Source organism: Hyperolius riggenbachi, chromosome 9 (genome assembly GCF_040937935.1).
Source record: "Hyperolius riggenbachi isolate aHypRig1 chromosome 9, aHypRig1.pri, whole genome shotgun sequence".
NCBI classification, from domain to species: Eukaryota; Metazoa; Chordata; class Amphibia; order Anura; family Hyperoliidae; genus Hyperolius; species Hyperolius riggenbachi.
The window spans coordinates 33629243-33654767 of NC_090654.1; the positions used below are offsets into that span (position 1 = coordinate 33629243).

Below are 25525 nucleotides of genomic sequence, written 5' to 3' on the forward strand. Positions count from 1 at the left end.
CTAAACCTGACCACGCCGCCCAATATGATACCTAAGCCTATCAACTTCCCCTTTGATGCCTAGATCCCTCCCCCAGCAATGCCTAAACCAAAGAACACCCTGCCCACTGATGCCTAACCCTAAAACTCTCCTCCACCGATGCCTGTCCACCAATAACATGGGTGCCGCCATAGGCGCCTATGATAATAGCTGCAATTATTGGCTATTATGTGGTTTTGGTGCTGGGGCCATCCACTCTGCAAACTGTGAATACAAATTGCGGTTGTTTGAGTCTGCTATTTGTATCCGCAGTTCGCCGGCTCTAGTCTGTCAGAGTCAGTCTGTTTACATTCGGATCACTGCTAGCCCCAGGCTGCTCCACTTAATATAAATATTAAGTGGGCACATTTTAGGTCCCCACTGCCTGTGCTGTTGGATCTAGTCCGACATGGTGTCAGGCTACTCGAACCAAAGTGTCAGATTTATTGCACCACCCTGTGCCATGTAATTATGTCTTACACTGGTGTGTGTGCAATGCAGGGCGGAGCTACAGACAGGGGCGTAAGAATACCCTGCAAGGGATTCAGCCACAGGGGGGCCCAGAAGCAGCAGGGGGCCCCATAGGGGAAGAACTTATTTTTCCCTGTCCTGAGAGATTGACAACAAAGGGCACAGAGAGAAAAAGCTTTCTGCTCTCTGCACAATTGTTCTAATGACTGCATCTGCTCAGCCACTGATAAGGAATCATACAAAGTTTTGCAGACAAAGACTTGTAGACAGTCCCTATTCAGAGTGAATAAAGCAGAGGGACACCAAGAGCCCCAATAGTGTAATTCGTCTTGGGGACAACAAAATAAATGAGAAGTTAAAATTATACTCACAAACCAGGGTTACCAATAGGCAACCACTGTATAGGCAGGTGGGGAGAACAATCCTGACCCCACTCAGGAATAAAAAGTCGCTCTCTGTAGACAGGAAAATAGGGTAACAACCCTCCACCCAGGGTGGACTCAATGTAGTGTACAAGATACAGAGGCGCCAAAAGAATAAAAGGTAATTAAATGAACTTAAAAAACCAACTGGTTAAACAGAGGAGGCAGCGGTGGTCTTACCCCCTCCAAACAGACACAGGCAAGGACTGCGATTCAGACAGTCAACTATTTATTCGGAACTCCAAAAAACAATGCAACGCGTTTCACGGGCCATACATCCCGCTTCCTCAGGCAAAATACAGTAGGAGTCACAGCATCTGTATTATATCAGCGAGCTCGGCGCCTCTGGGAGGCGCCGAGCTCGCTGATATAATACAGATGCTGTGACTCCTACTGTATTTTGCCTGAGGAAGCGGGATGTATGGCCCGTGAAACGCGTTGCATTGTTTTTTGGAGTTCCGAATAAATTGTTGACTGTCTGAATCGCAGTCCTTGCCTGTGTCTGTTTGGAGGGGGTAAGACCACCGCTGCCTCCTCTGTTTAACCAGTTGGTTTTTTAAGTTCATTTAATTACCTTTTATTCTTTTGGCGCCTCTGTATCTTGTACCCTATTCAGAGTGAAGCAGGGTCTTGTTTACAGCGACCAGCCCCCAACCTCTCTAGCCCTCCCCAAGTGCTCTGTACTTTAGTGATGCTTCAGGAGTTTGGGTACAGAGAGAAAAATCTTTTTTCTCTCTGCACAATTGTTCTAATGACTTCCTCTGCTCAGCCACTGATAAGAAATCATACAATGTTCAGTTTTCTGTATGCGTTCTGCACATCATGGGCTTGATTCACTAAACCGTGATAACCAGGGCCGGATTTAGGCCAAGGCCGTCTAGGCCATGGCCTAGGGCACCACAGGAGCGAGGGCACCAAAGCAGCAGGCTAAACTGGTGCAGCATTTGTAAGCTTGCAAATGCTGCAATGCAGGGAGATCAGGCTAGCGACTGACCATGGTACTCTGTTCCTAGCTGCCTGTGCAGCAGCCATCTTGAAGGTGAGCTGGATACCTATACTGAAAGGGGGTGGTAAAAGGAGGGATGAAAGGAGTCATCTGGCTACGTATACTGGAGGAAAGGGGGGAGAGGTCATCTAGCTACCTATACTGGAGGGAAAGGGGGGAGGTGTCATCTGGCTACCTATACTGGAGGGAAAGGGGGGGGGGGATCGTCTGGCTACCTATACTGGAGGGAAAGGGGGGAGGGGTCATCTGGCTACCTATACTGGAGGGAAAGGGGGGAGGGGTCATCTAGCTACCTATACTGGAGGGAAGGGGGTCATCTTACTAACTTTACTGAAGGGGGGGCGGCTGGTGACAGTGGCCTTGGGTGGTAAAGAGTACAAATCCGGCCCTGGTGATAACTCAAATATCACACCTTATCAAAGATCACACCTTATGAAAATCTATCACACCTTATCAGAGTAGCACAGCGAAACCGGAGTGCCCGAAGGAAACCCATACCGACGCAGGAAGAAAATACAAACTCCATGCAGATAGTGTCCTGACTGGGATTCAAACCGGGAACCCAGAGCTGCAAGGCGAGAGCGCTAAGCACTACGCCACGGGTTAAATGATGGCATAAGAAGACCTACGTGATGAATGGAGAGCACATAAAGACTACACTCTGTATGGGAGAAATAACGATATACATAGTAATGGAAAGCACATACAGACCTACAGTGGATATAGAACAAAATCCACCCCTTTTAAAACACTCACATTTGGTTGCTTTGCAGCCTCAAATGAAGAGACACACAAATAGGTTTTCCAGCTGTATTTATGCAATGCAGCTTATAGCAGCCAAGAGAGAGATATAATAGCAACAGTTCAGAGAAACAAAACAAAACAGAGCAGAATCACTGAGATGGGGAAAGGATCATACCCCCCCCCCCCCCCCCCCCCCCCCCGGCCCTTGCTTTTTCCTTAAAATTACAGCTTCTAGCCTGCTGGGACACTCCTCTGCCAACCTTGTGCATCTAGCCTGAGCAGTTTGTCTTCTCTCTTCTTTGAATTGTTAAGGCTTAATCAAACTGGATGGTGACCATTGGTGATCTGCAATTTTCAAGTCATTCCACAGATTTTCAATGTAGTTTTAGTCTGGGCTCTGACTAGGTCATACAAGGACATTCACTTCCTCTTCTTCAGCCACTGTGTGATCAATGTTGCTGCATGTTTTGGGTCATTGTCACATTGGTAGTTGAACCTTCTTCCCACTGATGACTGTCTGGAAGAGGGCAGCAGGTATTTTGCCCCGTCCGCTCTTCCTTCTCTCCAGACAAAAGCCGCAGTCATTGCTGCAGAGGAACACTCCCGCAATAGGATGCCGCCACCTCCATGCTTCACAGTAGATAAGCAAAAGAGTCCAAATGCTCTGAACCCTGAAATAATACTTAATGGTGCTGGATCTGGCATGCCACACAAACATGTACGAGGAAGAGGATGAACCACAGAAACCATATTAAGTTATAAGATATGCACACCTCAATAAAAAAAAAAAAAAAAGTAGCATGGATAACCTTTTGAGTGCTCAGTCTGTAAACCAGGCTATTCAAGCCTTACAAATACAATAATGAAAAAAGTGACTTGCAAACTAACCAGCCCGGATTTACATCTCAGGAGCCTATAGACCCATGAACCTACAAACCCCCGCTAAACCGCACAGCTGTCCCTTCTCCCTTACCCAGCATAGGTAGCTACAGGTGCCCCTTGGCATTAGGTAGCCAGAGGTACCCTCGTAGCTAGAGGTGCCCCAACTGAAGGGAGATCTTGTCAGTGGAATGCCTAGAGCTGGGTGAGTAACCTCTCATTTACACTCTCAGGGCCATTTCTTGGGCAGTGCGGGCAGGGTGACCGCCCTGGGCGCAGACCGGCAAGTAGAAGAAGGGGGGTGCCGGCAGAAGGGCATAACCACTAGGGAGCTGATGAAGTGCGTTGCAGCCAAATGGAAGAAGAAAGATTACCAGTTCGATCACCTTCCTTGACTCCTCCTGGGCTGCCTGCGTCAGACGTCAAGTCATCATCACGTCACCACCATGTGATGACACCTTATGTCCTGTAGCAGTAATGCAGGCTGTCAGTGCGCGGCGCCCATGGAGGAGTCAGCTTTCTGGGCTCTCTTCGCCTGTGTGTTCTCCTGGTCTCTGCTTCCTCCTGGATGAGGAGCTGGCCACTAGTAAGTAGGCAGATCTACTTGTGACCTGTGGCTGTGTGACTGTCCCTAAAGAGTAAGGGTTTGCGAGTCCACAGGGGTGGGGGGAAGGGGGCACAATTTTTTACACCCTCGCCCTGAGTGCAATTAAGCCTAGAAACTGTCCTGTACACTCTGCTCGGGACTCTGAATAGGGAATGCAGGAGGGAGGCACTTGGGGAAGGGAATGAGCCGCCTTTTCATCATCAAGCGCCTGTAGGCACGTGCCTACAGTGCCTTATGATAAATCTGGCCCTGACACCAGCATAGATCTTTGCAATAGATTCAGGGCTGTGGAGTCAGAGTCAAGGAGTCTGAGCAATTTTGGGTACCCGGAGTCGGTGGTTTTATACTGTAAACTGAGTAGTCGGAGTCGGATGATTTTGGTATCAAATCCATAACCTTAACACAAAAGTTAATCCGCTACCCCTGTATACACATACAGTGTGCTAGGGTTAGTATAATATACTAAAAAGGGGGGAAGAAAAAGAAACCCTGTATACAGCACCACTCAGAGAGCCATTATATGGTATCACAAAATATCAAATGTCTTTATTCTCTCAAAATTGACAATATATTGCACTTCACATAATATTCAGACATTTAAAAACACTTAAAAGTTGGGGCACAAACCCAACAAGCACTCTCTGCCATGATCCCCCTATGCATAGTACAGTGTACAAAATGTATATATATATAAAATATCATACCAAATAGTAAATAGCCTCCTGTATCCTAAATCTTGATATTGTATAAAGTCCTCAGAGGGCTCAAATGAGCCCTAATCGGACAGAACTCGGGTTCAGTACTGATAGATTAAGAGACAGCAATTATCTGTGATATGTGATAAGGAAAAAACCACAATCTGAAATCAAAAGGTTGTTAGTGAACAACGTGTTCAATACTTGATAAATAACATTAGAGTAATAGTGCATGGAAAACCAGTATAGGAAAAAGCAGGACCAGTGAATGAGCAAGTGACAACCTGTAGTGAAAGAAAGAGGAGACAATACTTAGCCCGGTATGATCAAGGTGGAGGCAGGCACAGCGGGGCAGAGAGAGGCAGAAGGTCCCCGCAAACGGACCGACTAGTTTCGCGGGTATAACTCCGCTTTTTCAAGCTGCGGGGGAAGACCTTCTTCCGGTCTTCCCCCGCAGCTTGAAAAAGCGGAGTTATACCCGCGAAACTAGTCGGTCCAATACTTAGCCCGGTATGATCAAGGTGGAGGCAGGCACAGCGGGGCAGAGAGAGGCAGAAGGTCCCCGCAAACGGACCGACTAGTTTCGCGGGTATAACTCCGCTTTTTCAAGCTGCGGGGGAAGACCTTCTTCCGGTCTTCCCCCGCAGCTTGAAAAAGCGGAGTTATACCCGCGAAACTAGTCGGTCCGTTTGCGGGGACCTTCTGCCTCTCTCTGCCCCGCTGTGCCTGCCTCCACCTTGATCATACCGGGCTAAGTATTGTCTCCTCTTTCTTTCACTACAGGTTGTCACTTGCTCATTCACTGGTCCTGCTTTTTCCTATACTGGTTTTCCATGCACTATTACTCTAATGTTATTTATCAAGTATTGAACACGTTGTTCACTAACAACCTTTTGATTTCAGATTGTGGTTTTTTCCTTATCACATATCACAGATAATTGCTGTCTCTTAATCTATCAGTACTGAACCCGGGTTCTGTCCGATTAGGGCTCATTTGAGCCCTCTGAGGACTTTATACAATATCAAGATTTAGGATACAGGAGGCTATTTACTATTTGGTATGATATTTTATATATATATATACATTTTGTACACTGTACTATGCATAGGGGGATCATGGCAGAGAGTGCTTGTTGGGTTTGTGCCCCAACTTTTAAGTGTTTTTAAATGTCTGAATATTATGTGAAGTGCAATATATTGTCAATTTTGAGAGAATAAAGACATTTGATATTTTGTGATACCATATAATGGCTCTCTGAGTGGTGCTGTATACAGGGTTTCTTTTTCTTCCCCCCTTTTTAAAATCCATAACCTTGGTAGGAATTAGACTAAGGAGATGGAGTCGAGGAGTTGGAGCTATTTTGGGTACCTGGAGACGGTGATTTCATAAACTGAGGAGTTAGATGATTTTTGTACCAACTCCACAGCCCTGAATAAATTTGTACTGAAAAAGCACACAAGGATATGGAGCCCACGTTGATCAGGGTCCAATCAATCAGCTCTGCTACTCACAGGAAAGGTCACACTCTGGACCTTATATTCCATACTGGGCTGTCAATAGCCAATGTGGAAATTAATCCTGTTGCCTGGTCAGACCATCACACTATCCACTTCTCCCTCTCAATACCAGCCGTCAAACACCAGGTCAAGAATCAAATAAAATATCGCCGCTTAAAAGGGCTAACACCTCAACATATCCGAGATAACCTTAGCTTTGATGAATTGACTGACTCCAGCTTGGACCCTGATACTCTGGTGTTTAAATACAACAAATGTGTGTCCTCCACCTTTGAGACCATTGCTCCTCTGCGCACCAAATATCTTACTCCACACCATCATGCACAGTGGTTTGATAACGCTATAAAAGAGCTAAAAAGACAAGGCCGAAAACTTGAGAGGCTGTGGCGCAAATCTCAGTCCCCAGAAGACAAACATGCCTTAATCTTCCACTTGAAGAGCTACCAAAAGGTAATCACGGGAAAAAAATCATCCTTTCTATCACAAGAGATTGCAAATGCAGTTAACAAACCAGCCCAACTGTTCCGCACAGTGGAAAAACTCTGCAACCCAGCATGTCAAAAACTTAATATCGAGTCTTCAAAGGACCTCTGTGACCAATTTGCCCATTTCTTCACAGACAAAGTCTCCGCTATAAGGTCCGCCATCCAACTTACAGCATCTGAGCCTAATATAGCGCCGAAGACCATTAGCAGAGACAACGTAACACCTTGGTCAAACTTCAAAGAAATTGATGAAGAAGTCACATCAAGCATCCTCCTTCACGTTCGCCTAACTACCTGTGACCTGGATCCTGGCCCAACACAGTTCATGTTGAACTGCCCCGACCTGTTCGTACCGGTATTCCTCAAAATTGTTAACTGTTCCTTACAATCAGGGATATTTCCTGCTTTACTGAAGGAAGCAATCATCAGGCCTCTCCTCAAAAAACCCTCCCTGGACCCAGATGCAATGACCAGCTACAGACCTGTCTCTAACCTCCCCTTTCTGGGAAAGCTAATTGAAAAAGCTGTATACCTCCAGCTAGAAGCCAGAATCCTACAAAATAACAGTTATGACCCATTCCAGTCTGGCTTCAGGAAACACCACAGCACTGAAACTGCCCTCATCCAAATATGCAACCACCTGCTCATGGCAAGAGACAGAGGAGAGTGCTAGATCCTCATACTGCTAGACCTTTCTGCAGCCTTTGACACAGTTGACCATGACATCTTGATAAACAGGCTACAGGAATACTGCGGCATTGATGGCATAGTACTTCAGTGGTTCCAATCCTTCTTGAGTGGCAGAACCCACAAAGTGTCTATGGGGCCCTTCCTGTCCACCCCTGTAACACTTAAGTATGGGGTGCCCCAGGGCTCAATCCTCTCTCCCCTGCTTTTCACGATTTACATGCTACCGTTGGGAAAACTAATCCAAAAACATGGCCTGACATACCACTGCTATGCAGACGACACCCAACTATATCTTTCCTTCAAGCCTGGTGTGACAGACCCAACTCTAACTATAAACGCCTGCTTACGTGAACTACAGCAATGGATGAATGACAACTGGCTGAAACTAAATGCAGACAAAACTGAAGTCCTTCTGATTGGAGGGCAGAGCATGATAACAAAACAACTTAACTTGCAGTCTTCACCACTGGGAATAGGAGGCACGGATCTACGCAGCTCTGATCATGTGCGTAGCCTGGGAGTTCTAAATGATGGGGATTTAAACTTCAGAACTCAAATCTCTGCTGTGGTGAAATCATCCTATTTTCACCTGAAGAACATTGCAAAAATCAAGCACCTCATACCCCCAGAAGATCTGCCAACCTTAGTCCACGCCTTCATCACATCCCGACTGGACTACTGCAATGCTCTCTACACTGGCCTTCCAAAAAAGGCCTTGTACCGCCTACAGCTGATACAGAATACTGCTGCCAGACTGCTAACCAACCAACCCCGTCACTGCCACATAACGCCAGTCCTGCATTCCCTTCACTGGCTACCTATAGAATGGAGGGTCCTATTCAAGATCGGCCTACTGACATTTAAATCCCTGAATAATCTAGGCCCTGGATACATGAAAGATATGTTACAGCTGCGTAGCAATCCCCGCATTCTCAGATCCACAGGTTCTAATAATCTAGTCATACCCAGAGTCCACTTAGAAACTTTTGGTCCCAGAGCCTTCTGTCATGCTGCCCCTACGTTTTGGAACTCCTTACCTCAACAGATCAGGACAGCCCCATCCCTGGACGTGTTTAAATCCAGACTGAAAACCCACCTGTTCAGTCTGGCATTTGCAGAAATATAACTTTTGTTGTGTGAATACTTCATCCTACTACCAACTACTGAATCTGAGAGAGCCTAAGCGCTTTGAGTCCTATGGGAGAAAAGCGCTATAGAAATGTTATTGTATATTGTATATCCCAGGTAAGTTCGGGGCTGCATGCTGTACAGACGTATCGCTAGCCTACATGTGACGTGTTGCTATGGAGTAGCTTCAGGTCAGTGGGGTGAGAAGAAGAACATTGAGGTTGAGCATGTCTTGGAAACCTTTCATTGAACAAATATTAACTCCAAACCTGGGATGCGTTTCGTAGGAACAACCCGCTTCTTCAGGCAAAAATGGGCGTGTCTGTGCCAGGAGGTGTGAGCGCTTTACTTCTTGTTACCCCTTCCTTACTACAGAGAGCGACTTTTGTTCTCCCCACCAGCCTTTACAGTGGTTGCCTTTTTGTTAACCCTGGTTTGTGAGTATTATTTCATTTGATATACGTTTTACTTTCCCGATACGCTAACATAATACACTATGATGGGCTCTCGGTGTACTTTTTGTCTTTATGAACTTACTTGAGCTTGCATGGGTTTTTTATAAACAATATTTTTGACAATCCTGTCAAGAAAAAAGGCTTATAAAACATCCCTACATGTTCTGATATGGAGAAGAAGCAGGAATGGCATTGATATTTTGCTGGTGATCGCGGCAGCCATCGTCTGGGAGCGCAGCGGCGGCTGTGTATAAATTCCTGATTCGCTGTCGCAGGCTGAGCGCACCCACCTGTGGCCGTTCGCATGGCCTGTTCTGTACAGTAAATCCGAGACTGGGACTTCTCCTTCCACATCGTAGATTAGCGCAATCTTGGTAAAATCCCTTCCAGAAAGTGCTCAGCATGTCAATCAAGGGATGTTGGCGGCAGAGGTGGATTATTTTCCAAGGGGACTCTACTGGGAACTGTGTAGCGAGCTGCGACTGAAACTCTCAGAGCAGATATACTGTATATATAAAAATACACATTTTAATACACACAAAGCTAAATCCCCACCGGATGATCTTTGCTTTGTGCAGCATCTTATCAGATCTTATTGGAGGTTCACCTCTGTTCTGTGGATGGAAAGATTTAAAGCAAGTCCCCAGAAATACAAACTAGGCCACTGTCATCGCGCAGCCCCTCCAACAGTAATTCCGTGGTGGCTATTCTGTAAAATAACAGAATTCTAAACACCTGTTTAAAGGATACATCTGGCAAACCTGAAAGAAAAAAGTTTTGCTCACCTGGGGCATCTTCCATCTTCCAGAAGTCTGTTAGATCCTATTCCCATGGCACAGCTTTGCTCTGAGCCAGGCCTCCGTTCTCCCCTCCGTAATATCGCGACCCGCGGTTGGGATCTTCTGCCCATGTGCACCTCTTGTGATCGCGCTCCCAGGGAGCACCGTGCGCACCGTTCAGAGAGAGTTGAACTGCACAAGCATAGAGCGCTTCCGACGACAGGAGTGCGATCACGAGCGCACCTGCTCATGCGCAGAAGATCCTGGCCGCGACCTTACGGAGGGGAGAGAGGAGGCCTGGCTCAGAGTGGAGATGTTCCATGGGACCTAACAGATTTCTAGGGGCTGGAAGAAGCACCAGGTGAGTGAAACTTTTAATTCAGGTTTGTCAGATGTATCTTTTAAAGCAAACCTTATGCAGTCTTTAAAATAAAAGTTAGAGGACGTGTAGATAGGATTGGGAACTCTCCGTGGAATCTAGAACCTTCCCTCTAAATAAATACAGTAAAGCCCCATGTATCCGTCAAAAGCAGGAATTGCTTGATGCCGGATAAGTGTTTTTGCCGGTTGCTTGAGAAGTCAAACAACCGATGCTAAATTACACCACCCCACCCCAATGAGGGTCCCATGACACACTGGGATCGTTATATGCATGCTGGAAAGCCACTGGGAGTCACAGGAAGTGTAGATGGTGGTGCTCAGATGTTGGGAGAGTCGCCTGGGCAAAATTCTGCAATTAACAAAAGTTTTGCTCCCCCCCCATTCTAACCCTCAGGCATGATAGTTGAGACTTACGGACAGTGCTGCTCGGATACCACTTTTCACTATCTGGATCTAATTCGGATCCGGATACCCAGATATCCGATCCGGGTCGGGTTGGCAAAAAACCCCTTCGGGGGACTCTCTCTCTCTCTCTCTCTCTAGGCCTGGATGCCTTCAAAAGGGATTTTTGCCATTGAAGGTGATTTTGGCTTCTGCTCGGATATCTGAACTAACTATCCGCCCGGATTTCAGATGGGAAATCCGAGTTTGCTCGGATAGTCTATTCGGATTTTAAAAAATATCCGAATTGCTATTCAAGGTTCGGATAGTGGAAAAAGTTCGGATTATCTGGGTAGTTCGGATATCCGAAATATTGCTGAGCACCACTGTTTACGGATACTTAAAGGGCACCTTAACTGTGACAAGAAAAAAAAAGTTTCACTTACCTGGGGCTTTCCCAAGCCCCCTGTAGCCGTCCTTTGCCCTCACAGCTCCTCAAGTGTCCTCTGGTCCCCCGCTGCGGCTTAGTTTCGTTTTCGGCAATGCGTCCTTCTCTTTGCTTTCCCCGCCGTCAAGCGCGTCATGCGAAGTACGCTTGCATGATGCGCTTCACAGCGGGGAAGGCGAAGAGTAGGACGCGTTGCCAGGAACCGACTGGTAGTTGACCGAAAACATAACAGCGGGGGACCGGAGGACACTTGATGAGCTGCGAGGGCACAGGACGGCTACAGGGGGCTTGGGAAAGCCCCAGGTAAGTGAAACTTTTTTTTCTTGTCACAGTTAAGGTTTCCTTTAAGTTCCATATAACAGGAGTTTTACTGTATCTAACTTGTGCATCAACCCCAATGTTTCCAAAGTATTTGAGTTTTAAAAGTAGTTTCATCCTTTCTAGTGATCACTCTGACCTTATTTCTGTAAGTTTTGACTGCTTTGATCTTCTGGCAGTCCAGGGAACTCTCAGTAGCTTTCTCCACACAGAGTTAAAAAGCATCAATTGCTATACATGACCTTGTTTATAGTTCAATTTTCACAGCCATATGTTACTAATGGGAAGACAATGGCTCTAAATAGCAAAACAAGTGTATCAGCACTCCGTATTTCAATAAGTACGCTCTTTATTAAGCCATCTATTTCCACAAGGTACAGCAGACAATTGTTTTGGGGGCCTCGCAGGGTCCCCCTTTATCAAGGCGTGTGGTTGCCTATGCCACAGTATCAGGCACCCGGACTTTAACTGATGGTTTGCCCATCCACAAACTCTGTATTACATGGCTCTAACTATTCTGATCTTTGTTGGTAAAGTGACATCTCTATCCTTTAGTATCTTGTCCAAATGTGCTATAACTTTCCTTCCATGGCTGCATTTACAATCTGCAAAGATCTTCGATCACAGGAAGATGACATTTGTTACAACTTCTACTTTTTCCCCATCTATTTGCACATGGTTCACTGGAGCAGATGACATGGCTTTTGTTTTCTTTATGTTAAGCAGTAGCTGTCACGGTCACTCACGTGTCCAGGGAAGGCGGCGGCTACAGACTGGTGTCAGCGGGCGTCCTGGTGCGGGTGGCCGGGCTCCTAGGGGTCTTGCTGTCCGTGCCTGCGGGCGTTATGCGCGTTAGCATAGCATGGGCGTGGAGACGCGTCCGTGTGGGTGCTGACGTGCGCGCGCCCGTACAGGGCGTCCGCGTGTACATGTGTTTTGGTTGATGTGCGCGTGCGTGGCGTGATGCGTATTGACGTACGCGTGCGTGGCGTCATGCGTATTAACATGCGCGGCGTGATGCGTGCTGACGTACGCGTGCGTCGCGTACCGCGTACGTCACTTCCGTCCAAAGGCCTATTTAAACCTGGAGAGACCAACGATCAGTGCTGTAGTATTGCAGCTTGTTCGTTCGTTGTGTCTCCTGTGCTTGATCTCTGAATCTGCTCCTGCTCCTGGAATGCTGAACCTGGCCTGGCTGACTACCCGCTCCGTTGCTGAACCCTTGCCTGTCCGACTACCCGCTCTGATACCGACCTCTGCCTGGCTGACTACCCGCTCCGTTGCTGAACCCTTGCCTGTCCGACTATCCGCTTTGGCATCTACCTCTGCCCGGCTAACTACTGGATTCCTGCTTGCCTCCGGATCTACTTCATTGAGGTCCTCTGTCTGTGCACCTCAGACCAAGAAGCCTGCAACTGAGCAACCATCTTTTGGGGTTACGACCTGTAGCATATACCACTCCTGCTGCAAGGTCATTGCACAACCCCCGCGGGAGTGCCGGAGAGCCAGTTTGGTCACGCTTCTCGACGTCACACCGGCTGTCTCACTAGCGCTCCTGCCCCTTGTCTCCCACTGGTCCCTGTTTCACCTTCAGGGCCTGGGGGTGGTAAGTCGCAGGGGAGGCTGTCCTCTACAAATCGGCCGCACCTGCTCCAGGTACGTAGTTATTCTTGTGACAGAATACTACAGCCAAAAAATGCAGGCCGCAGAGGCAGCTGAAGTTTTGTCTACGTTATGCAAGCAAGTAACTACATTGACCGAGGCAATAAGGGAGCTCCAGTCCAGCTACCTTACTCTGGAAGGGAGAATGAACACGTTAACCATAGCTCCTGCCCCTCCGGCAGTTCCCGCTCCAATGGAAGCTCCAACTCCTCCACCTGCTCCCGCCGAACCTCCAGTTCTTCCAGCACCCGCTAATCCTCCACCAGAACCTCGTGTTCCACTTCCTGATCGGTTCTCAGGAGAACGCTCCAGGTTCCGAGCCTTCTGTCATTCCTGTACTTTGTACTTTGCTCTTCAGCCCCGTACATTTGCCGATGAAGGAACCAAGGTGGGATTTATTATCTCCCTATTACAAGGAGAACCCCAGTCCTGGGCACACCAACTCTTAGAACAAAAACATGCAGCTTTGACTTCTTCTACTACCTTTCTTGAATTAATGGCCACATTATATGATGATCCTCAACGAGCTGTTACAGCAGAAACCATGCTTCGCAATCTCAGGCAAGGGCGAAGACCTGTTGAGGAATACACCTCAGAATTTCGGCGATGGGCCACGGATCTTGACTGGAACGAGGCCGCGTTGAAGTCTCAATTCCGGATCGGACTTACAGAATCTTTAAAGGATGAGCTAGCTCGGGTAGGTGTTCCTGAGACGTTGGAGGCCTTGATTCTACTTACCATACAAATTGATCGAAGGTTCAGAGAAAGACAGGCAGAAAAGACTGGGACAGGACGTCAGCCCTGGTCTTCGGGAGCCTTCTTTAACCCTTCTCCAGTTGTCGGCCTCCCACCTGATCAAGCTGAACCTATGCAATTAGGTGTCATGCGTCCAAGTCTGACTGCAGAGGAAAGGATGAGGAGGAGAAGGGAAAACTTGTGCCTTTACTGTGGGGCAGCGGGACATTTCTTAAGGACCTGTCCTGTGAGACCCACAGGTAAGAATGTTAATTATCAGAAGCTCACCCAGGAATCGGCTGTTGCATCCACTAACCACTTTGTTGTACCCATCTCGTTTCAGTTACCCGGAAGACTTCTTAGAGCCTTTGCCATTATTGATTCAGGAGCTTGCAGCTGCTTCTTAGATTCTAACTTCGCTGCCATCCATCAATTTCCCATCCAGCCTCGTCAGGAACCTCTTCATATCCGATTAGCCGATGGATCTTCTATTTGTTCTGGCCCAGTCCTCAATGAATCTATTCCGGTTATGACTTGTGTGTCGGATCATCACCAAGAGTTGTTACGATTTGACTTAATTACTTCTCCCATGTACCCTATCATTCTAGGACTCCCTTGGTTAAAAGCACATAACCCTGATATTAACTGGTCCACCGGGCAAATGTCATTCCCATCAACCTATTGCAATAATCACTGTAAAGACAACAGGGGTCAAATTACTGAAGGGTCTTTACTTTGTTCATCTCTGCCTCCAGACAGTCTTGTTCCTGTTTGTTATCAAGATTTCTCAGATGTCTTTGACAAGAAAAAAGCCGACCAATTACCTCCACACCGCCCATATGACTGTCCAATTGATCTGTTACCAGGATCCCAGATTCCGTTTGGAAGGATGTTCTCCCTTTCTGAGCCTGAACAGGCAGCCCTTAAACAATATATCGATGAAAATCTGGAAAAAGGCTTCATTCGCCCATCAGCATCACCTGCGGGAGCAGGTATTTTCTTTGTGGAGAAAAAAGACAAGACATTACGGCCCTGTATTGACTATCGAGAGCTTAACAAAGTTACAATCAAAAATCGATATCCTCTACCCCTAGTTACGGAATTATTCCAAAAATTCCGAGAGGCAAACGTTTTTTCTAAACTCGATCTGCGTGGAGCATATAATCTGGTACGAATACGAGAAGGGGATGAGTGGAAAACGGCATTCAGATCACGGTACGGGCACTTTGAATATTTAGTTATGCCCTTTGGATTGTGCAACGCCCCAGCAACATTTCAACACTTCATCAACAATGTCCTTAAAGAATTTATTGACCATTTTCTTATTGTTTATTTGGATGATATCCTAATCTTCTCATCGTCCTTGGAGGAACATCAACAGCATGTACGGAAGGTGTTACTTCGACTTAGGGAGAATAATTTGTATGTCAAGGCCGAAAAATGTGAGTTTCACAAATCATCAGTCCAGTTTTTAGGTCTCATAATCTCTACGGAAGGTCTGACCATGGATCCACAAAAAGTACAGGCCATTCTGGATTGGCCTCCGCCAGCAAATAAGAAAGCAGTACAGAGGTTTGTAGGATTCGCAAACTTTTATCGGAGATTCATTAAGGGGTTTTCTGCAATAATTCTTCCCATTACCCAGCTAACACGACAACATGTTCCTTTTAAATGGAGTTCTGAAGCACAGACGGCCTTTGATAAATTGAAGAAATTGTTTACTTCTGCTCCTGTCCTTAAACACCCTGATCCTGCTCTTCCATACACCTTGGAGGTGGATGCTTCTGATTCCGCGGTGGGAGCCATTCTTTCGCAAAGACAGGGACCCAAGTCTGTTCTGTATCCTTTAGCGTTTTTTTCCAATAAATTATCAGACGCACAGAGGAATTATGATGTGGGAGACCGTGAACTACTTGCAATTAAAGAAGCATTAGAGGAGTGGAGATACCTGCTGGAGGGAGCACTTCAACCAGTCCTCATTTTTACAGACCATAGAAACCTTGAGTATTTGAAAACAGCGAAGAGACTTAATCCACGCCAAGCAAGGTGGGCTTTATTTTTTTCACGTTTTTCATTTCATATTACTTACCGTCCGGGTTCAAAAAACATAAAACCAGATGCACTCTCCCGCATGTATTCAGAAGAATCTCAGCCCATTGTTCCTGATACAATCTTGTCGACTCAACATTTTTTGCTTCTACAAACAGATCTAACTCAACAAATTCAACAAACAAGGGAACCTCCCCCAGAGGAATTCCGCTCCAAGTTAGTGCTTAAGGACGGCTTGTGGTTTTTTGGAAACAAGATCTTTGTCCCTGAAACACTGCGGATTCAGGCCTTTTGTTTGGCTCATGACCATCCTCTAGCTGGACATTTTGGATACTTCAAGACATTAGATCTGCTACAACGATATTTTTGGTGGCCAACTGTGAAGGGGGATTGCAAGAAGTATGTTGACTCTTGGCCTACATGTAACAGATGTAAAAGTAGTAACAGTAAACCATGGGGATTGTTAAATCCACTTCCAGTTCCTCCTCGACCCTGGCATTCCATTGCTATGGACTTCATAGTTGATCTTCCTCCATCTGAAGGATATAATACAATTTTTGTGATTGTGGATAGACTTTCCAAGATGGCTCACTTTGTTCCGATGAAAGGTACTCCTTCGGCCCGAACGACTGCATCTGCCTTTATCAAGGAAATTATCAGGTTACATGGTGTGCCCAGTGACATAGTCTCAGACAGGGGGGTACAGTTTACCTCAAAATTTTGGAAAGCATTATGTAAGCTTCTTGATATTCAGTTATGTTTTTCTTCAGCTTATCACCCACAATCAAACGGGCAGACTGAACGAACAAATCAAACCCTGGAACAATACCTTAGATGCTTCCTAAACATTCTACAAGACAATTGTCTTCAGTTACTACCGTTTGCCGAGTTCGCTTATAATAATTCAATTCATTCCACTACGCAACAATCACCATTCTTCGCAAACTATGGTTATCACCCAACCCTGTTACCTGACCTTATTCCTGAAACTACTGTACCAGCTGCTGATGAACTTATTAAATCAATATCACAGAATTTCAAGACTTTGCGGATCTTTATAACCAAGGCCCAGGAGGATTTTAAATCCCAGGCAGACCAACATAGAAGAGGGAATTTGGATTTGAAGATCGGGGATATGGTCTGGCTATCCTCACAGAACTTGAAAATTCCTGGTCCATCCCGTAAACTAAGACCTAAGTTCGTTGGTCCATTCCCGATCAAGAAGAAAGTGGGGAAGGTGGCTTATGAGTTAACGTTACCTGAAAGTTGCAAGATCCACCCTGTTTTTCACGTGTCACTATTGAAACCGGTTTCTCCGAATGTGTTCCCTGGTCGAAGTACGGACCCTCCACCGCCAGTTTTGGTGGATGGTGATCAAGAGTTTGAGGTCGAGGCTATCTTGGATTCTAGAAGAAGAAGAGGGCAACTTCAGTATCTAATTAAATGGAAAGGCTATGGCATAGAGGATAATACCTGGGAGTCGGCTTCTGATGTTCATGCATCAAGACTTGCGGGAAATTTCCATCGAAGATACCCTGCCAAGCCTGCACCAGTAGGCATCCGGAGGCTGCCCTTTAGGAGGGGGCATTGTCACGGTCACTCACGTGTCCAGGGAAGGCGGCGGCTACAGACTGGTGTCAGCGGGCGTCCTGGTGCGGGTGGCCGGGCTCCTAGGGGTCTTGCTGTCCGTGCCTGCGGGCGTTATGCGCGTTAGCATAGCATGGGCGTGGAGACGCGTCCGTGTGGGTGCTGACGTGCGCGCGCCCGTACAGGGCGTCCGCGTGTACATGTGTTTTGGTTGATGTGCGCGTGCGTGGCGTGATGCGTATTGACGTACGCGTGCGTGGCGTCATGCGTATTAACATGCGCATGCGCGGCGTGATGCGTGCTGACGTACGCGTGCGTCGCGTACCGCGTACGTCACTTCCGTCCAAAGGCCTATTTAAACCTGGAGAGACCAACGATCAGTGCTGTAGTATTGCAGCTTGTTCGTTCGTTGTGTCTCCTGTGCTTGATCTCTGAATCTGCTCCTGCTCCTGGAATGCTGAACCTGGCCTGGCTGACTACCCGCTCCGTTGCTGAACCCTTGCCTGTCCGACTACCCGCTCTGATACCGACCTCTGCCTGGCTGACTACCCGCTCCGTTGCTGAACCCTTGCCTGTCCGACTATCCGCTTTGGCATCTACCTCTGCCCGGCTAACTACTGGATTCCTGCTTGCCTCCGGATCTACTTCATTGAGGTCCTCTGTCTGTGCACCTCAGACCAAGAAGCCTGCAACTGAGCAACCATCTTTTGGGGTTACGACCTGTAGCATATACCACTCCTGCTGCAAGGTCATTGCACAACCCCCGCGGGAGTGCCGGAGAGCCAGTTTGGTCACGCTTCTCGACCTCCCAACGGCTGTCTCACTAGCGCTCCTGCCCCTTGTCTCCCACTGGTCCCTGTTTCACCTTCAGGGCCTGGGGGTGGTAAGTCGCAGGGGAGGCTGTCCTCTACAAATCGGCTGCACCTGCTCCAGGTACGTAGTTATTCTTGTGACAGTAGCTTTGGCACTTTCTGGTTTGACATTCATGATTAGGCTCTCTAATTCTTCCTCAGTTTCAGCCATCTGAGTGGTATCATTGGCATATCTCAGGTTGTTAATAATCCAGAAAGCTATTTTAATTCCAGCATATGACTCATCATAAGCTAACTTTCTGCATTATATATTAGGCGTACAAGTTAAATACACTAGAGCAGTGTTTCTCAACATTTTATTAGTATGTACCCCTTTTAAAACCCAGTTATCACCAAGTACCCCCTAGCATAGTAAAAATGATCACAAGTACCCCTTGACAAATATATATTTGATTGTAGTACATGATAATTGGTTCTAAACAATTTCCAAGCATTTACTATTGCTTTTAACTAGCTAGAATGTTAACTTGGTGTTGTTTAAATAAGATTTATCATTTGTTATTTTATTGTTATTCTTGGTTAAGTATGTCAAGCCCGAGTACCCCCTGGAACCATCAGAAGTACCCCCTGGGGTACGCATACCACACGCTGAGAACCTAGGCACTAGAGTACTAATAGGTTATTCAACACTGATTGCTGCTATTTTCTGACAAAAATCATGCAAAACATGAAGTATGATGGCAAATTTTCTACCTGTGTATCCCCGAAAATAAGACAGTGTCTTATATTGAAGAGGAACTCCATTGAAAATAATGTAATAAAAAAAGTGCTTCATTTTTTACAATAATTATGTATAAATGATTTAGTCAGTGTTTCCCATTGTACAATCTTTCCTCTCCCTGACTTACAGTCTAAAATTTACCACATGGAGATATTTTGACTGCTGGCAGGTGATGTCAGTGGAAGTAGCTGCTGCCTGCTTTTTTGGCAGTTGGACCCAGCTGTAAACAGCGGTTATTTCCCACAATGCAATGTGGTTCACAGACAGGAAACTGTCAAGACCATGGTCCTGACATCACACTGTGGGAGGGGTTTCACCACAATATCAGCCATACAGATGCTCCCTGATGATCCGTTTGTGAAAAGTAAAATATTTCTCATGGGAAAGGGGGTATCAGCTACTGATTGGGATGAAGTTCAATTCTTGGTCACGGTTTCTCTTTAATTTTTGCACCTAAAGATGTGCTGGGCATATTTTCAGGGGATGTCTTATATTTCTAGGCTGTGGTGTGTGTCCTTCTGCCTTCCCCACTGGGCCGCCTCTTCCTCCTCTTGTGTGCCCGTGTGCCTCTTGTACCATTGGTGTCCTCCAGGTGTACCCCTCTGTACCTGTATCCTCCTATCCCCTGTCCTCCTGTGTCCTCTGCTGTCCCTCATGTCCTTCAGGTATCCCCCTGCATCCTCTTCTTTCCCCTATGCCGCAGTGTCCCCGAGCTTCAGGTTATGGGGAAGAAGTACAGCAACTTGTGTTTCTACTGAAGCCGATGATCTCACAGGCAGGACCATGGCTCCATTATTGGGCAATTCACTGCACTTGCTGAGTAGCAGTAAGTAAAGTGACTGGCTCAATGATGAAGCCATGGTCCCACCAGCAAGACCATGGGCTTCAGTAATAACACAAGTTGCCATACTTTTCCCCTTGCTGCCACTAGGGCTTAGTTTTGGGGTAGGGCTTATAGTTCGAGCATGCTCGAAATTCCTGCCAGGGCTCACTTTCCAGAGATGTCTTAATTTCAGAGAAAGAGGATAACACCTTCTGGTGCAGCATGAGATTCATAGCTGTGTACAGCAGTGAGGAGTAGAGCTAGCAGATGCAGCAGGAAGAGGGATATTTGCTGAGAGTTCCAGTGAGGTCTGATCTCATGTTGAGTTGAACTTGAAGGTAATAAATGACCAGTATCAGTTAAGTGTTGATGATTTTACCACATCTAACAAGTTATGCTTAGTTTTACACTGAAATTTTCAGTCAGACTTTGAACCAAGGGACGAATAAACTTGGGAGGTTTAGAGTCCCACAGTTTAGATCTGTGTGGAAGGGTGAACAATGCACCTTAAAGGGAAGGTTCAGGGAAACGTGGAAAAAAATAAAAATCCATATCCACTTACCCGGGGCTTGCTCCAGCCCGTGGCAGGCAGGAGGTGCCATCGCCGCCGCTCCAGAGGCTTCCGGTCGTCTTCGGTGGCCGACCCGACCTGGCCAGGCGGGCTGCCAGGTCGGGCTCTTCTGCGCTCCACGGACGGGCTCTTCTGCGTCCCACGCGGGCGCGCTGACGTCATCGGACGTCCTCCGGGCTGTACTGAGCAGGCGCAGTAGTTCTGCGCCTGCGCAGTACAGCCCGGAGGACGTCCGATGACGTCAGCGCGCCCGCGTGGGACGCAGAAGAGCCCGTCCGTGGAGCGCAGAAGAGCCCGACCTGGCAGCCGGCCTGGCCAGGTCGGGTCAGCCACCGAAGACGACCGGAAGCCTCTGGAGCGGCGGCGAGGGCACCTCCTGCCTGCCACGGGCTGGAGGAAGCCCCGGGTAAGTGGATATGGATTTTTATTTTTTTCCACGTTACCCTGAACCTTTCCTTTAATAAGAAAACACAGCGACAACGGGAGCCCAAATGGTGCAGTACGTCACAAAGTATATAAAAATAAAAATTAGGCAAAGTTAATACTCACAAAGGGAGGTTGCATAGGGAGCAAAAAACCACTGGAAGCAGGTAGAGATGCATAAACCCGACTCCATTCAGGTGCCCAGAGAGGGTGGCGATGGTCGCACTCTTGAAAAACAGCAGAAAGGTCCTGACATGTGGCATCAGCCAAGTGGTGACCTAGACTTAGCCCCCACAAAGAGGGAAACAAGCAAATAGGGGTTAAGAGGCGCCCAGGTGTGTATAAAAATTAAAAACAAATAAGAGAAAAAGGGGGAGGTGGCTAACTCAATAACAACAAATGAACATATATGTAAATATAATTAATTTTCAATTAGCACAGGCAACGCGTTTCGTGGGTCTCTGCCCACTTTCCCAGGCCAAATACAGTGCACTTTGTCCTGAGGAAGTGGGCAGAGATCCACGAAACCAGTAATATGTGCTTATTAAAAATGTAATAATGTAAATATATATATTATATATATATATATATATATATATATATATATATATATATATATATATATATATATCAAAAGTATTCGGCCCCCTTGAAGTTTTCCACATTTTGTCACATTACTACCACAAACATGAGTCAATTTTATTGGAATTCCACGTGAAACACCAATACAAAGTGGTGTACACGTGAGAAGTGGAACGAAAATCATACATCATTCCAAACATTTTTTACAAATCAATAACTGCAAAGTGTGGGGTGCGTAATTATTCAGCCCCCTGAGTCAATACTTTGTAGAACCACCTTTTGCTGCAATTACAGCTGTCAGTCTTTTACGGTATGTCTCTACCAGCTTTGCACATCTAGAGACTGAAATCCTTGCCCATTCTTCTTTGCAAAACAGCTCCAGCTCAGTCAGATTAGATGGACAGCGTTTGTGAACAGCAGTTTTCAGATCGTGACACAGATTCTCGATTGGATTTAGATCTGGACTTTGACTGGGCCATTCTAACACATGGATATGTTTTGTTTTTAAACCATTCCATTGTTGCCCTGGCTTTATGCTTAGGGTCGTTGTCCTGCTGGAAGGTGAACCTCCACCCCAGTCTCAAGTCTTTTGCAGACTCCAAGAGATTTTCTTCCAAGATTGCCTTGTATTTGGCTCCATCCATCTTCCTATCAACTTTGACCAGCTTCCCTGTCCCTGCTGAAGAGACGCAACCCCCGAGCATGATGCTGCCACCACCATATTTGACAGTCGGGATGGTGTGTTCTGAGTGATGTGCAGTGTTAGTTTTCTGCACACATTGCGTTTTGCATTTTGGCCAAAAAGTTCCATTTTGGTCTCATCTGACCAGAGCACCTTCTTCCACATGTTTGATGTGTCCCCCACATGGCTTGTGGCAAACTGCAAACGGGACTTCTTATGCTTTTCTGTTAACAATGGCTTTCTTCTTGTCACTCTTCAATAAGAGCCAACTTTGTGCAGTGCACGACTAATAGTTGTCCTATGGACAGATTCCCCCACCTGAGCTGTAGATCTCTGCAGCTCGTCCAGAGTCACCATGGGCCTCTTGACTGCATTTCTGATCAGCGCTCTCCTTGTTCAGCCTGTGAGTTTAGGTGGACAGCCTTGTCTTGGTAGGTTTACAGTTGTGCCATACTCCTTCCATTTCTGAATGATCGCTTGAACAGTGCTCCGTGGGATGTTCTAGGCTTTGGAAATCTTTTTGTAGCCTAAGCCTCCTTTAAATTTCTCAATAACTTGATCCCTGACCTGTCTTGTGTGTTCTTTGGACTTCACAGTGTTGTTGCTCCCAATATTCTCTTAGACAACCTCTGAGGCCCTCACAGAGCAGCTGTATTTGTACTGACATTAGATTACACCCAGGTGCACTCTATTTAGTCATTAGCACTCATCAGGCAATGTCTATGGGCAACTGACTGCACTCAGACCAAAGGGGGGGCTGAATAATTACGCACGCCCCACTTTGCAGTTATTAATTTGTAAAAAATGTGTGGAATATGATTTTCGTACCACTTCTCACGTGTACACCACTCTGTGTTGGTCTTTCACATGAAATTCCAATAAAATTGACTCATGTGTGTGGCAGCAATACATCAAAATGTGGAAAACTTCAAGGGGGCCGAATACTTTTGCAACACACTGTATGTATATATATATATATATATATATATATATATATATATATATATATATATATATATATATATTATATGAATTTGACATTATTGAGGTAAGCCACCACCCCTTTCTTTTCTTATATTTCTTTTTACCTCAGTTTTATACACTCCTGGACGTCTCTTACCCCCCTTGTGCCACAATTTATATACTTATCTTAGGAGCGGGAAGACTTACAAACCCTCGTAGACGGTGTTTCAGGGGACAAAGCGCTGGAGGAGGACAGGGGAAACTCTGGAGGACCCAGAGGCTTCCCTCCCACGAGGGGAGTTCCCATTTGGGACACTTTTTTCCTTACAGGTACCCTTTAAAGGGGAATTAAACTCAGAATTTCCTCTCTGCTCTCAAAGATTTTACTTTTGCAGAAGGCCCTGAAAAGGTTAAGCCTCAGTGTTAAAGAGGAACTCCAGTGAAAATAACGTAATGAACAAAAGTGCTTCATTGTTACAATAATGATGTAAAAAAGATTTAGTCAGCGTTTGCCCATTGTAAAATCTTTCCTCTCCCTGATTTACATTCTGACATTTATCACATGGTGACATTTTTACTGCTGGCAGGTGATGTCAGTGGAAGGAAATGCTGCTTGCTTTTAGGGCAGTTGGAAACAGCTGCTATTTCCCACAATGCAACAAGGCTGCCACAGTGTGATGTCAGGTCCTGACATCACACTGTGGGAGGAGTTTCACCACAATATCAGCTATACAGTGCCTCCTGATGATCCATTTGAGAAAAGGAAAAGATTTCTCATGGGAAAGTGGGTATCCGCTACTGATTGGGATGAAGTTTAATACTTGGTCACGGTTTCGCTTTAACTATGTTGAGAACTGGCTTGGAAGAGTTCTCCTGCAGTATATTTACAGCTGCTTATAAGAACTAATATAAGCTACTCACAAATGCCACCCTTACATATTCCAGCTACTGCAGCATCTCAATGAGGATGACCCAGATCGGTGCACTGAATTTGCAGAATGGGCAAAACAAAAATTGGAACAGGACCCTAAGTTTACGTAGAAGATTTTGTTCAGTGATGAGGCAAACTTTTATGTGAATGGTGAAGTTAACAAACAAAACCCCCGCTATTAGTCTGACACTAACCCACATTGGATAGATCCGCCAAGACTGCTGGAACAAGAAAATTGATGGTATGGTGTGGTATATGGGGTACAAAGATAGAAGGGCCATTCTTCATCAATGGAAACCTCAAGGCCACTGGATATGCGAAATTGCTACATGATGATGTGTTTCCCTCTTTATGCACTGAAGCTGGCACATTCCCTGAGTTTTTCCAGCAAGATGGTGCACCACCACATTATGGGTGTCAGGTCCGAGCATTCCTAGATGAACAGTTTCCTGGAAAATGGATTGGTCGTCGTGGGCCAGTTGAATGGCCCCCAAGGTCTCCCGATCTGACCCCCTTAGACTTTTATCTTTGGTGTCATCTGAAGGCAATTGTCTATGCTGTGCAAATAGGAGATGTGCAGCACCTGAAACTACGGATACTGGAAGCCTGTGCTAGCATTTCTCCTGTGGTGTTGCTATCAGTGTGTGAAGAGTGGGAGAAGAGGGTACGGATACTGGAAGCCTGTGCTAGCATTTCTCCTGCGGTGTTGCTATCAGTGTGTGAAGAGTGGGAGAAGAGGGTTGCATTGACAATCCAATGCGGGCAGCACATTGAACACATTTTATAAGTGGTCAGAAACTTGTAAATATCTCATGAAAGAATAAAGTTACGTTAAAACCAAGCACGCCATTGTTTTTCTTGTGAAATTCCCAATAAGTTTGATGTGTCACATGACCCACATCCTATTGAAAAAACTAAAGTTGGATTCAAAATGGCCGACTTCAAAATGACCACCATGGTCAACACCCATCTTGAAAAGGTTTCCTCCTCACATATACTAATGTGCCACAAACAGGAAGTTAATATCACCAACCATTCCCATTTTATTAAGGTGTATCCATATAAATGGCCCACCCTGTACTTCTTATTTGTCTATTTTAAATTTTACATTTTTTTGCCATAGTGCCCCTTTAAGGGCTTTATCCCTCAGACCACATTTCAGGCGGAGAGTTGTACAGACGTGTTGCTATACTAAAGGCTAGCAACACATTATTTTGATATGCAGGGCCGGCCCTAGACTTTTTGCCGCCTGAGGCAAATTTTGAAATTGCTGCAGGAAGTGACGTCAGTGGAGCGCACGCTGGAGCGACTAAGAGGTGAGTCCTCCCCGCCCGTGCCTCTTACGAGTAGCGGCTGCTTCTTAACTATTTAAGGCTGGAGGGGAGCGCAGATCGGGGGACCCAGGCAAGGGAGGGGGGTCCAACCCCCCTCCCCGCCGCTAGGCCCAATAACCCCGTCCTGTCCGCTACCCCTCCAGCTCGGCGGCCGGCTCTCCGCAC

The 25525-nt window shown here is 46.4% G+C and overlaps 1 long non-coding RNA gene across 2 annotated transcripts in view; it reads right to left on the minus strand.

Moving 5' to 3' along the window:
* The window catches only part of LOC137532191 (uncharacterized), a 242214-nt gene that overhangs the window by 212815 nt on the left and 3874 nt on the right, over positions 1–25525 (minus strand). For both annotated transcript variants that reach the window (XR_011023878.1, XR_011023877.1), the window contains exon 2: positions 20995–21095. This is a non-coding gene — a long non-coding RNA (uncharacterized lncRNA). The remainder of the gene's footprint in view (positions 1–20994; positions 21096–25525) is intronic.